Source organism: Gouania willdenowi, unplaced genomic scaffold, assembly GCF_900634775.1.
Source record: "Gouania willdenowi unplaced genomic scaffold, fGouWil2.1 scaffold_354_arrow_ctg1, whole genome shotgun sequence".
Taxonomy (NCBI): Eukaryota; Metazoa; Chordata; class Actinopteri; order Blenniiformes; family Gobiesocidae; genus Gouania; species Gouania willdenowi.
Window position 1 is genome coordinate 12,501 of NW_021145116.1, and position 15,632 is coordinate 28,132.

At 37.7% G+C, this 15,632-nt stretch overlaps 1 long non-coding RNA gene across 1 annotated transcript in view; it reads right to left on the reverse strand.

Annotated features, from left to right (window-relative positions):
• The window catches only part of LOC114459830 (uncharacterized), an 18,098-nt gene extending 4,115 nt beyond the window's left edge, over positions 1-13,983 (reverse strand). Inside the window, exons 1-2 of the long non-coding RNA XR_003673476.1 lie at positions 13,972-13,983; positions 11,031-11,040 (exon numbers count right to left, since the gene is read on the reverse strand). This is a non-coding gene — a long non-coding RNA (uncharacterized LOC114459830). The remainder of the gene's footprint in view (positions 1-11,030; positions 11,041-13,971) is intronic.
• Positions 13,984-15,632: the final 1,649 nt, after the last annotated feature.

The window sequence follows — 15,632 nt, forward strand, 5'->3', positions numbered from 1 at the left end:
CCACCTTTCCTGTAAGTACGACACTTATTGAAATAAATAAAGTCTTGTGGTGAACTTTCATTGAGAATAGTATTACTGATACCATCATTCAACCACGTTTCATTAAGAAATAAAAAGTCCAAGTGATGTGTTAAAATAATATCATTAATTAGTAGTGACTTGTTAACAAGAGATCTAACATTAAGAAGAGCTAATTTTAAAGACTTTACTGGAGACACTGGTGGACTTTTTGAATGACATGTTATAGGAGTCACATTTTTATCTCTATAAGCTTTTTGTTTTTCTTTAATTTCACAATTTTATCTGTGTTACCTGTCACCACAGGAATTAAAGAAGCTGCATTAACTCCATAGGGCCCTGACTTTTTCTGGTTGTTCCTAAAAATAGAGCTATTGCAGTCTAGACCCAGCACACATCAGACCTGTGTCGCTCTAAGTTGAACACAGCTGGCCTGAGGAGAAGAGTGATCCTGAGCCTGGTATCGTCGAGGTGGGATGGGTGGTGCAGATTGACCATGGTGGGGTAAAGGGTGGGGTGTTAGTCTTGTGCCAGCCAGAACCAGCTCGTTCATCTGGGCAGTTAAATCCAAGAAGGCAGGGGTAGGAGAGAAGCTGGATGAGGTGGAAGTAGGTGAATTTTGGGGTGAAGCAGGTGGGTCCTGAGATGCGGGGGTTGGGTTGACCTCTTCATTTTGGCGATTTTTATTTCTTGCTGGAAGCTCATTGACTCCATGTTCTTTCCTTGTTGTTTTGTTCTCTGATGGTACATGTTGTCCTCTGTCTTTATCAGAACTGATAGCAGTGTGACTGGTGAAGTAAAACAAGTTGGATGTGAAGAGTTTTACTCCAGCCTTGTTTAGACGCAGTCCATCTGCTCTATAAAGATGACGACGTTCCCAAAAAATAGGAACATTTTCTATAAAATTTAGTGAAAGGGCAGCACAAGCCGAAGACAAAAATTTATTCAAAGAGTAAATCCTTGAGAATTTCAGATCTCCTTTGTGGACTGGAGGTATCTGGCCACTGATGAACACTTTAGGCTGTATACAGCTCACAGTTTTTAGCAGATGGGTGAAATCCTGCTTTAACACCTCAGACTCCTCCTTGGCTAAATCATTTAACCCAAAATGAATCACAACATTTTTCAAATGTGGGTAATCTGCAACGATATGCAAGATTTTGTCAGCCAGGTCTGATACTGTGTCATTAGGTAAGCAGATCACTTTCACGTTGCTGCTAAACATCTTCTGAGCATCTTTAACAGAAACGTCTCCCACTATCAGTGTGTGAGGTTGTTGCTTTGGCCGACCATGTCGCTTTTGTTTTCCTGAAGCACTTTCAGTCTTCGCAGTTCCAGAAGGTTGTGTGTTGACCTCATTAGAGCAGATCCTAGGTCATTCAGCAGTGGGACGAATCGATTACCCAGTTCTACATGAAACTGGGTTTGTGACTTGGTGATACTCCTGCCTTTAGCAGATGTCCACTTTTGTGCCTGGGCAGACAAGGGAGTTGATGTTGAGGCTGCAGTCTGAGAAGCCAGTGCAGGCCAGTCCATCTCATTATTGATATCAGGGCGCTTTGCTCGGCCCGTTAGCCTTTGAAGTGGATATGACTTTTTCTTAGGCTTAGCTCCCAGAGTATTCCAGGGAGGACTCACACCTGTTGGCTTATCAACGGGAACAGGATCCTCCCTAGGCCTGATAGCTTTGTTAGCACGGGCTGGTAGCGAGTTAGCTTTATCCACTCCGCTGTTTTGAAACAGCGGCACAGTCGTATCATTATCATATCCACAGTGTCCATTAACCTCAATGTTTACTTGTATTCCTCGCACTGTAGTCTCCAGTTCAGTAATCTTTTGGAGGAGACTGCTGTATTCTGTTGTGGAAAGAGCCATTCTTCTGCTAGTTAGCTTGCTACTTGTAGCTAGCTAGCTTGCTACTTAGCTTTCCAGTTGAGCCAGTAAATAAAAAAGCAGTAGATGATTACCTCAGAGCCAGAGTCAGATGGTAAATGATAGAGTTTGATGTTGAGGTATCGTATCATTTCTCAGAAGAAAAAGTTCATGTTTAGTAAATAAATTCCTCTGCGAGCTCCGCTCTGCTCTTTAGCTGCTGTCAGCTCAGCTGCAGGAAGTACTGGTATTTTGAGAACAGGACACGTGTAGATTTCTGATCAATTCATTATAGTTGTTCAGGACTAACAGGAACTCCACATACTGATAATTGGTATTATCACATGTTCACTAACACGACATGACCTAAGAAGAGAAATAAAATAAGATTAAAAATAAATAAATAGTTTACAGTCTTGTTCCAGGTTCTGCTGTCATAATATTCCCATCCTTGTACTTCCAATGTTTAAATGTTTTGTTTTTAAGGTTCATGTTACATTTTGAAAAAGGTTGCACTTTATTTCTGGCTTATTGATTTTTGTTGGTAAAATTATGACCTTTCTTTCAGACATTTCATTTATTTGGGCTTGTATTTGTGATGTTCTGTTTTTGGTTACATTTAGATGAATAAATTAATACACTACACTTTGCTCCTCAAGACACTGTGTTTGTTTTCATTCTACAGAGTTAGTGAGTATGTGTCCCAGAACACTGAAACACCATATATATATATATATTTATATTATTTATACATTAGCAGCAGTACAATGTACCATTTCCATTTTTTCTGGTTTCTATGGGTTAATATACCAGTAATATGTGTTTATATGTATATTTATACACTCGGAAATACCCGGATAGACCTGATGATGAGCTGCTACACTCCGTTACTGTCCTGCTGTCGGCTGAACAAAGAGAAGTCCTGACGGTCATGTTGTCCTCTTCCTCCATGAGTTCTCTGTGGTGTTGTTCATATATATCAGGAAACGCCAACTATGAACTTTTCATCAGCTAACGAGCACTTCTGACACCGCTATCATTGCGGAATGCGGATGTTTATGTGCCGTAAAGCGTCGCGCGGTACCAACGTCATCACATTTTGCGCGCGGGTCGAGTTGTGCGTGCGCATGCGCGGCCAACCGTATCAGTCTGGCACAGTGTTTGGACCACCTCTTCCAGCAGGACCATCGGGCCGTTAACCCCCCTGTGGTGCAGTTCACACCTACGCAGGCCAGACAATGGCCCCCCATGGTTTCACACATGCACAGAGCTGGTTAGGAACGGCCCTGGTTACCAGTGTGAGTACAGCCTGAGAGTTTTTTTTTTTTCCGATTGCTGACAAGTATTGGTTGAAACTGAAGTCACATGTTCAAAACTCTAAACACAGCCTGTACATCCATCAGTCATCTCAGCTCAACAGTTACTCTCATCTCCAAAAGTGTTTCTCACCAACAAAACACTTCATACACGTCTCAAATGAAGCTCACTCAACCACAACACTAACAAATAATCTCATCTAGTCACTCTGAGCTCACTGAACTACTAAATACTAACAACAAAGAGCATTACATTGTCAGGTAAATCAGTATTTTAATACAAAATAAGATCTTTGCACAAAAAAATATAAAAATTACTGTAAACAAAAAAATAATTTATAGGGTTCAGTTATATAAAACACAAAATACTATAATCAATATATTTCATTTAGCTGATGTGTTTTGAAGCATTTTAAAAATGTGCTGTAAACGTTTAGTGTTTTGCAGGTGGTGAACTAATTATAATAACTCATCATTATTAATAATAAAAACTAGTGAGTGAGAAAAGAGTTGATGAATGTTGTTGACTGTGGTCAGTGAATGTATTTTGTGTGAAAACAATGAAAAATGAGTCACAGTTTATTCCACATGGACTGAGAGATTTGCAGACCGTGTTCAGAGTTTTGAACATGTGACTTCAGATTAGACCAATGCTTGTTAGCATTGAACAAAAACACTAATACACATGAAAAATAGTCACACTGACCAAAAACAAATCTAATATAATAACACTTACCCTCCTTGATCTTAATCGGTCACGTCTGAGCTGAACTCCACAGCTGCAATGAAGATGTGGTTTGTACTGAAGCTCAGTAGAAGTTCCCCTGCTACCCTGATTTACATGTGTAGCTCACAGCATTTTCATTTACATGTTAAAGCCTCTCCTAGAATTGAGGGGAAAGGTCATGGGGGTCCTCCCCCCAGAAATGTTTTAACAAAAGACATGCAAATTCCTGCATTCTGGTGAATTTTAGCTGCAAGAACAAGTAAAAAATCTAAATAAAAACGTTGGTACAATAATTTTTCTGAACTCAGTCACACTTCTGTCACAACCAGTGTTGTTCTAGTTACTGAAAAAACGTAACTAGTTACTGTTACTAGTTACTTCATTCACAAATGAACTCAGTTACTATTTTGATTACTTTCCCCAAAAACTAATGAGTTACATGAAAAAGTAACTTTTGAGTTACTTTTTCTTAAAGAATGCATTATTTTTTGGGTCATCTGTGTCTGTACAGCTTCATATCAGCGCTGTATCAGAAAATAATCCACTGTTGATCAACTCTGTGGTGGAGGAACAGTGGTTAATGAAGCTGACTCAGAGGGTCAGAGGTTTGAATCCCTCCTACTCCTACTGTATTAACATTGCTTTGGATAAAAGCCTCTGATAAATGAAATGTTACTGTATCAAACCCTACAGTTTATAATCATTTACATTAACAGTACTAAACTCTGCTCAGTATTAATCTTTACAAATACCAATCTGACTGAAACACTAAGTATTCTATTCTTTCAATACCAGTTTATTTACCTGAGACCAGCAGAAACTGAAAATGTTACAAGGAATTCTGAAATAAATAACACAAAACAACCTGAATATTATTCAGAATCAAAGGTCAAAACTTAAAGTGGCTTCAGCTTCATAAAACAGTTGTGTTTAGCCTTAGAATGTTCCTTTACAGGCATCAAAGAATGGAATGGGCTCCAAGATCATCTAAAGAACAACACAGCTTCTCATGGACAGTCAAAGATTGACTTTAGCACAACCATGTACGTAAGCAATGAGACTAATCAGATATAACTGAGGCAGATTGAAACTAAAAAGACAGTTTGGAAGAAAAATACACAAAATCTAAATTTTTAACAAATAATTCTAATTTAAATACTAAACTTAATACACATTAAACAACTCACATACAGATACCAAATAAATCAAATAAAGCAGGCACAATAGACCCCTAAATAATAAATAATAATAAATCAATTAATAGATCTTTAACATAATTTGTGTTGCTTTAAATCAGCAGTAAATTTAATCTTTAACTAACTACAAGAAATTGATCATTTGATTTGTAAATGTAAAATATCTTCTAATTAAAAGAATACTGTAGATATACACTTTTGAAATCTATGATTTGGCCTTTATAATTTATGTGTGTCTTTATCTTTGATTTTTGCCTAATGGCAACAATTACATGATGTTTTTGGAATTATTTACTCCGATTTAAATCATTCAGAATTAAAGTGGTAATTCCTGAACAAGGTTTACATGGAAAACAGGTTTATTGGTCTTTAGATAATTCCGCTTTAGGGCTGGGGGTTGGGAAGGCTCTGACTGGACAGGGGGACAGGGGTTTATCAGGAAAAACATACAACAAACATTTTATTGTCGTCTATGAAACAGAAGACCACACACGAGAATTGTTTTCACCTTTATTTTGATTTAGTTTTGAAGCATCAGCTCAACAATAACACACGGCTTCAGTTTGGACCACGAAGCTGAAGGAGATATGAACTAATCACTGGTAAAACTCTGAAAACAATCACCATTAATAAATATTATCTCCCTGGTAAAGACAGTAGCTCTAATAACTGGTAAAATGATAAACTGGTGATATTACAGCCTGAGAATGCAGTACTGGGACGCATTTATTCCGCCTCTGGGTCCTAGTGCCAGCCATCCCATGAAGCCTGTTACATTTACCGAGGTTCGTGTGTGTTTAATAAGTCCGTGTATGTCCGTGTGAAAGTCTGCATGCTTATGCCTTTGTCCATCCACTCTTTTCATTATATCCATGTCTTTTAAGGCTCTTATCAAATAGTCTAGGCTGGAGTCCGGGCCGTCGCTATCTTGGATTAAGTTGTGGCGGCTCAGCTCTGTGACTTCCTTCAAAACAACAGCCTGTTCGAGGACTTCCAGTCAGGTTTTAGAGCTCAACACAGCACAGAGACTGCTTTAGTTAAAGTAACTAATGATCTACTCTGGGCTTCAGATGAAGGACGACTCTCAGTGCTGGTTTTATTAGATCTTAGTGCAGCTTTTGACACTATATTCTACTAGAGAGATTAGAGGAATTACTTGGAATCACAGGGACTGCCCTAAACTGGTTTAAGTCCTACCTATCTGATAGGTACCAGTTTGTACACGTGAATAATAAGTCTTCTGTGTACACTAAAGTAAGCTACGGGGTTCCTCAGGGCTCTGTGCTAGGTCCAATCCTCTTCTGTATCTATATGATCCCCCTTGGTAATGTTATGAGAAAATACTCTGTTAACTTTCACTGCTATGCTGATGATACCCAACTGTATGTATCAATGAAGCCAGGTGAGACAAATCAGCTATCTAAACTTGAGGCCTGTCTAAAGGACATTAGGGCCTGGATGGACCAAAATTTTCTTCTTCTCAACTCAGACAAGACTGAGGTCATTGTACTGGGCCCACGACACCTTAGAGAAACCTATGCTAGCCTAACTGCCCTAGATGGCATTACTCTGGCACGAAGCACAACTGTTAGAAACCTTGGGGTTCTATTTGATCAGGATTTATCCTTCAACTCTCACATAAAACAAACTTCAAGAACTGCCTTCTTTCATCTCCGTAACATTGCTAAAATCAGATCTATCCTGTCTCAGGGCGACGCCGAAAAACTAGTCCATGCTTTTGTTACCTCTAGACTGGATTATTGTAATTCTCTTTTAGCAGGCTGCCCGAGCAAGTCGCTTAAGACACTTCAGCTGGTTCAAAATGCTGCAGCACGTGTACTGACTAAAACTAGGAGAAGAGATCACATTACTCCTGTATTAGCCTCTCTGCATTGGCTTCCCATAAAATATAGAATAGAATTCAAGATTCTTCTTCTCACTTATAAAGCCTTAAATGGACAGGCACCAGTCTATCTCAAGGAGCTTGTAGTGCCATACAATCCCCCCAGAACACTACGCTCTCAAAATGCTGGACTACTCGTTGTTCCATTCATCTCTAAAAGTAGTATAGGAGGAAGAGCTTTCAGTTATCAGGCCCCACTTCTCTGGAACCATCTACCAACCACGGTTCGGGGGGCAGACACCCTCTCTACCTTTAAGGTTAGGCTCAAAACATTCCTCTTTGATAAAGCTTTTAGTTAGGAACCAGCTCATAGCTCATAGTTAAGATGCAATAGGCATAGACTGCCGGGGGGGGGGGGGGGGTCTGGCATGCTCGGTTGGAGAGAGGTTGGAGAGGGCGTTAAGAGAGAGGTCATTTAGGTTAGAGAGGGACCGGAGAGGGTCCCATTCCTCTCTCTAACACTCCCTCTATGTCTGCTTCTTCCCTTGTGTGTTTGCTCCTGTTCTCCTTCTGGCTTTTGTCTTGCAGGTCCGTGGGATCCTCAGTGTGGAGTTACAGAGTCTCAACAACTCTGTCTCCACCCTTTCCTCTGCACACACCCAACACAGCATAACGTGGATGGCTGTTCATCATAGGAATGGGATCCACACAAGGTTCCTGCTGCTTAACAGAAGGTTTTCCTTGCCGCCATGATGAATTCATGTTGGGTGTGGGATACATATGTATGTGTATATACGTATATATGCATATGTGTGTATCCATAAAATGAAGAGTCCGTCCTTAAGACTGCTCTACTGTAAAGTGCCTTGAGATACCATTGGTTATGATTTGGCGCTATACAAATAAAGATTGATTGATTGATTAAACTCTGTCAATAGTTGCATAAGCACATACATGAACAAAGTCACACAAGCTCATTTTACATCACAACTTTCTCCACATTATTGCCTGTATTCTTTCAGACCATAGTTCAGACCCCACCATTTGTTATCAGCCCTTGGCATGTATTACATTTTTTGTCCACATGATGGCGTAGTGGAGCATGTATCACTGCGACCCTTCGAACCATGTGCTGAGTAATAGGCTGCGATCCCTCAATGCTTCATGAGGCTTCATATTGCCATCACTAATAGTTATATTCATTTAGTTATTTTCAGTTAAAATTATTTATTTGAGATTATTTAGGTAGTTTATGTGTAAATGTGTTTGACTTCCTGGTCTGTTAAACGTTCACGTACCGTGTCATTAAGCTGAGAAGCTGTGACGTGTAGAGGACGTTGGAGCTCAGATTACAGCCTGAGCAGAGCAGCCACAGCTTAAATAAGGAACCTAATCAAACTGATCAATTTCACCTGAGGCAGGAGGGGGCGGAGTCATCTACTCAATCTGTGTGCGTCGTTCATTCTTTGGAGATTCAGGTTCAAAACCAAATCAAAACAACAAATAAACAGTAAAGTTATTTTGTTTTACCAATTTAAAACCAAAAAAGAAATAAAAGAAAAAAACATAATCAGTGCTTTTTTGTTTTAAATTAAAAAGATTAATGGAAAAATCTTGTTCTGTTTGTGTGATATTTAGATATTTATTGTTACTAGGGGTGTCCCGATCTGATGATATCAGCCTGAAAACAAACATTGGATATCGGATTCAATTTTCCAATTATTTTTTATTATATATATTTATTTAATTGTAGAATACTGTAGATATTATGCTAAAGGCTAAAATTTATACAACCAACTGGTTAATAATAAATGGGTCAGTGTTTCTCATCCCTACTGTTGCTGACTTTTGTTCTGAGTAATAGGGATGGGTGATATTGACCAAAAAAAATAAAATATTTCTGGTATTTATCATGATAACGATAAAAATCATGATAAATAAAAAGTATAAATAAAAAAAATAATTAAAAATGTCACAACTTAGTGTAAACAGGTTCTTTACAAACACAAATAAATGTTAATACATCAACATTAGACACATTTAAAAAGACAACAATAACTGCTGAGTCATTGAGTTCATGAGCTGATATTTTATGGATTATATTAGTGCATGTGGGTCACTATTATTATTGTATGTAATTCATTTATTATTGTCTAATGGGACCAGCTTTGTCTGTGAACACGTGAAATATAATGAAAATATTACTGCAATTCACAAGTTGGGACGAATGAATAGTGACATTATTTATGCTCACATTTATTTCACACAACGAATGAAAAAGTTGTATCGGGACATCCTGAGTTTTAACACTCCAAGACTCAAACTCATGCTAAATTTAACCACTAGATGGCACTCTCTTTGAATACTAAACTATACCTTTTATATTAAATCTAATTACTAAGGGATTTTTGCCCTAAAAACTAATGATTGTAACACCCTAGGCCTCAAACTAATGCCAACTTTCACCACTAGAGGGCACTCTAAGTATTTTAACACCTTATACCAGACATAAGCAACTGGCGGCCAGGGGGCCACAAACGGTCCTCTGTCTAATTTTATGCTGCCTTTAAAGTAAATGTACAAAATGACAGAAAAATACACAAAACAAAAGCAAAAATACATTAAAAAAAATACAGTGACTTACACCATTGCAGGAAAATACAGTAAAAGACAAGAGAAAAACACTCCAAAAACACAAACTACAAAAATGAACAAAACAACAACAGTAATACACAAAATGACAAAAGATACAAAAATACAGAAAATTACAACAAAAGTAAAAAAAAAGACAAGAAAAACACTAAAAGACTCTACAGTAACCTACAGTACTAATAAACAAGCAAAACAACAACAGAAATACACAAAAATACTCCCAAAAAAAAAGCAAAATGACACAAATACACAATATGAGTCCAAAAAACATATTGTACAGGAAAAATACACAAAAGCATGATAGAAATGCACAAAATGCCTCAACCCTAACCCTAACCCTACAAGCAAGACAACAACAGAAGACTGAAAAACACACACAATGACTATAGTATTGGTGTGTGTGGTGTAGGGTTAGGGTGTGTTGGGCTGTGTCTAAATAGTCCCTCCTATCTCCTTTCTTATTCACTTTTCCTTAACCCCATGGATAATGTCACAGTGTTAAGGAAAGGAGTTAGGAAAGGAGTTAGGAAAGGGCATCACGTTTGTTTAGACAATCAGACACACTTCCTCTAGGTGATGCAATAATCTCTTTTCCTTATCTTAAAGAACACTCGGACGCTCTTTATCATGGCTTAAACACTTCCGGTGGTGAAGGGACAGTGGATAGGAAAGGAGATAGGAGGAACTATTAGGACGCAGCCTTGGTGTGTTGTCAAGTCCTCCACCACAATGGAAAGGTAGTTAGTATAAAAGCATAAACTATAGAATATAACAGTATTTGTTCATGAAATAATCAGCCACTCAAACAATATCATTAATCAACAGTCAGAACACATGTAAACAAAGACACACATTAGCAGAGAAAGCTGCAGTAACCATGATGCCTTCATGACCATGGGAAATCTCAGCATCAGTTCACCACTGAATACACACAGTGGAACATAACCAGAACATAGACCAGACCAGGTGGTCTATGTGTGGAGCACAGACCTGACTGAAGAACCAATCATATTTGTTCTCTGAGCTCCAGCAGAAAGTGAGGAATGAGTAAAATCAGTAAATAATCATCAGTGAATGTGAAAAACTAAACACAACACTGTTAATATCCTGTCACACTACTATCAGAAATCACTTTAGAAATGATATCACAACAATATACAAGTGTTTATTAATAAATATTATTAATGTAATAGAGATTAAAAAAATCTAAATTAAAAATGACCCGACAGCTGAGCGTGAAAATAATAATAAATAATCATTTAAAGTGTAGTGTGTTTACATTATAGCTGCTAGCATCTTAACACACAGAATAATATAAGAAGAAAAGAACACACACACTATTTGGAAGCTGTTCATAAAGTTTAAGGTCAAACTCATACTGTCGGGGAGAATTTCACTCCACAAACACACACAGACCTTTGCTGCTTTATTATTATTTATTTCATTTCTTAAAAAATAAAACAAACGATATAAACTATTTTCACAGAGTTTTGCGCGGGATGTTGAGCAGCTTCACTTAGGTTTTACAGGAAGCTACGCCTCTACGTTTGAGCACGCGCATTGCGAAACGTAACAAAGTCACATAACTACAAAAACTACACATTTATTGTTAGAGTGCCATAACTTTTGATTTAAACATGTTTATTACCTGTCTTTGAAAAATGACGCCAAATCCAGGTACGTTGAGAATCTTTTGAAAAGCAACAGGCTCCTCCCCCTTTGAAAAGCGGCTCAGAGGTCACGAGGACTTTTCTTTTCTTTTTAGTAGCAGCTTTAGACGTTGTCAGTCCTGGAATGGGTAACTGTAGTTTGGGGGGCGCTCCTCCATGACGCCCTGCTGCTCAGTGACACCTGTGTGCTGTGGTGACGGTGCGCGCGCATTCACTTTAATTGACAGTGGCCAGTTCCAGGAAGTCGATGCCTATTGGCTGGGCAAAGTCGGCGCTTTCTTTCATTTGTATAGGGGTCTATGGACGAAGGCGGGACTTATATATATATTACTGTATATGAATGACCACCAGTAAAATAATAGTTAGGTATTTTAAAAGAATGATACATAAACATAGATTTAAATATTTCCCTTTCTCTTCTGTTGTAATTTTATATTCTTCTTTCAATATTGTTGTTTGTTGTTGTTTTTTAGATGATTATCTTTTATTTGTGTGTCTTATATTTCTTTTATATTTTCTTTTGCCTTTATTGGAACAAGTTTGCATATTTATTTAGTTATTTTGGAGAAAGAACCAATCAATGTATTCTCATATTAGCCATTATTTACAAAGAAAACATGTTTGTAATGGCTTTAAATTGGAATTACAAGAAAACATAAACATTAAATATGAAAATTCATTAAAATAAATCACTATAAGCTAATGTTTGGGGGGGTGGCCTGGGGCTCCTTGGCCCCCACTCTCTCTGCTGGCCTGGCTGCATCTTTGGTTGACATCAGTGGTTCTTACACATACATTGGTCTACGATGCACTGGCATGTCTTAGACTGTAGATAAAAGCACTATTATACCTAAGCTTCACACTGGTCACCAGACTGGTTTGATTACACAACACAATAAGCACAATGTACACAACTACAACTACACATCTCACTCTCACTTTACAATAATCAACTCTTCTCCACCTTTATATTTACCACCTCCAGTCTCTCCTCCCTGTTCCCTTCAACATAGAAAATAGCATTTATTGTTGAGAGAAATATGCTTCAACCTAAAACTCAACAACTTCTTAACAATGACACAATATGGGTCACATTGTTAAGAAAACTGAGTCCGAGGTATTCATGATCCCCAAAAACTAAAACAATAATTATGTACAGCATGCAACGAAGAGCAAAAACAAGGTAAACCATCAGTGCTCCCTGCACCTCTTAAACCTCACCACATGGTGGCGGTGTCCTCTTGTTGTTACATGACTGTGTGTCTGTCATTCAGACTAAGGACTGACCTCCACATCAGAGGTTCTCTAACTTTTTAATCCATGTACCCCGTTTGTCCTATTGGAACATTTTGCTCAGAATTCTGTTAAAAAAAACATCTATAAATCATAATAATGGAATGAATGAGTGATAACACACATTTTATATCATCTAATTTTGTAAATAAGTGAAATATAACAGTATTTAGATTTATTTCTATTGTTTTTATCATTTGCTGCATGGTTTGGAACCAAGAGTCACTATTGTATTTTCATTTCATGTTTTAATCAAAATATCTATATTGATTTTGTGTACTTTGTTTTTGTTTGTTTCTCTGTTATTTTTGTGTATTTTGTAGTGATGTTGTGTATTTTTCTCTATTTATTGTTGTTTTGTGTGTTGCTGGTAATGTTTACCCCAAATTTTTAATGCCTTATTTTGTTCATTTTCCACTCTCTCTCTCTCTCAAGTACCCCCTGTAGTGCCATTGTGTACCCCTAGGGTACACGTACCCCCATGTGAGAAACATCGCTTTATAACTTCAAATGATATTAAATGAAATGGTAATGGGACAGATAAAATAAAACTAGTGTTTATACACTGGACCACAGAACATCTTTACTTTTAGGACATTAAGATTTACAACTTCAAATAAAAGTCAGCTTCAATAAGTGTGAAGAGGCCGAGGCTATTGTTTGAAAATGTTTTAAATATCATTATTTTATTAGGAAAAAACGAGACGTAGAATCACTGCATTCACGACCAAACCTGCCAAGATGCCAGAGCTTCAAGAATATTTGTGTGAAAAATACATCTGCACACTCGGATCAATGCAAGTAAAAAAATAACTCCCCAAGCTTTGGGTCAGAGGACCATCATCAGGTTCACAAACAGCATAGTCACAATGAACAGGCTTATATAATACAGGCAATCACCACTCCTGGTCACATGGGAGATGTAGTTCAGAAGCAGGAGGAGGAGTTTGTAGTTCTGACTGCACATCAATGAATAAAGGAAAGAAAGGAAGCATAATAGATATCCATCAGAATATATACACAAAGACAACTAAACTAATTATATACATTCATAAACAGGATGCAAATAGAAAAATACATAATATTAAAGGATGAGGGCATTGCCTACACATTAGGCTGACATTCATTAAATGCAGTGCCTACAACCTTTTAAGAAATTATAATAAAACAAAATCTACATTTAAGCCCTTTGGGCGTAGACAGTCTGGTGTGTGAATCCAAAAGACTTCTTTTTGACACATTATTATGTCAGTATCTCCTCCTTCCTGGTTAATATACATGTAGAGCATTAAAATGGATGAGCACTGGATTGTTAGGATCAACACGTCTGATGGAGCTTTTATCTTGGTTTCTCCTCTGTTTCAGACTAAATACTTTAACCTACACACACACAGCCTGTCACAGGCCAACTTTTACAGGTCTGAGATGTTTAAAGTTAAAAGGTTTGTCAGTGTTTTTGCATTGGACACAACATGGATAATTACCATTCTTCAAAGGTGCCACGAGGGTCTGACTTAGAGCACTATGTATACTAACCCTGACCCTGTGACCGAGGTTTGACACAAAGTGGTTTGTCTTTGAATTTATTGCTGAGTAAAGGATGATTTGAAATGAAATGCCAGTGATTGTATTTTTAATTATATAGGCTTTTGGAGAGAAAGTGGTGATACATGACCCTGAGAACGTTTTATCTCTTTTAACACTTTTTTGTGTTAAAGTTCAGAGCGTGGTGTAGAGAGTATTGTAGGCCTCAATAATACTTTCAGGAGAAAAACCTCTAGTCAAAAAGTGTTGGTTCATGTCAGAGGCACGACCCACTAAGTTCTCAGTGGAGTTGCAGATACTGTATGTCTACGTCTATAAAATAGACCCTGTACGAGTGCTTTTGGGTGAGAGCTGATGGCCAAAAGGAGGGAGTTGTGATCAGTCTCCTTCTGGTAGAGTGAGGTAGAAAGTTTTCAATCTTCTAAATTAACCCACAAATCTAGAAAATGAACATGTTTATCATCAGATTCTGCTGAAAGCTTCAAATCATGTTATTGAGATATTTCAAGCCAAAAAATGTGTGACTTCTCAGTTTCTCAGGATGTACAAAGGTTAGATGTTGAAACTGTTTGTAGTTATCTAGAATAGACCAGTGGTTTTTACACTTTTTAGGTTCTAGTCCTTCTTTCTCTTATTACTGAATCCAAGTCACCCCTTTGTCCAACTACAACATTTTGCTTAGAAATCTGTTTGAAAACATCTATAGATCATAATGATAGAATGAATGTGATAACACACATTAAATCTCATTTTGTAAATTAGTGAACGAAACCTCCCGTGGGCCAAAGTGAAAGCTCTGCTGGGTTGAATTTGGGCCACAGGCCTTGACTTTGACACGCCTACCCTGACTGGGAACATTAGCGAGAAGCTGTCCTACATTAGCCTGAGCTGCCTCCTTCTTTTAGTCTCATTAAAACATTAAAACACCTGGAGGTAAAATACAGAAACCCGTTTACTGCTCATCTGAGCCACATGTGATTAGGAGAGAGGAATGATAAATAGCTGCTACACCACCTCCACGGCCTATGTCTCGTGGCATATGAGTATTTAAATGACTGGGAGGGGTGGCTTCATTTAAACTAACATATTCATCTTGATACAGCCATGTTTCAGTTAAACAGAATAAATCAAAGTTATTTTCTGAGATAAGGTCATTTACTAGTAGAGATTTGGATCTCAGTGATCTAATATTTAATAGAGCACATCTAATGGTTTTATGTTTTGGTGTTTCTAGATTTGAGATTTTAATTTTTTTCAGATTTTTATAATTGATAGCTCTTTTATTTGATTTTATGTTAAAATCATTGTGAAATATGGGTCGGGGGACTGACACCGTCTCCATAAAATAATATTCATCACCATCACAACAGTTGTCATGGCGATGAACACAGCTATCATAATAGCAATGGGAGGGAAACTGTCCTAAGGCAAGCGCAGAGGGGCGTGGAGGACTCCGCCTCTGTAACATGGTCTCATTCATGAGATGTCATAACAGTGACT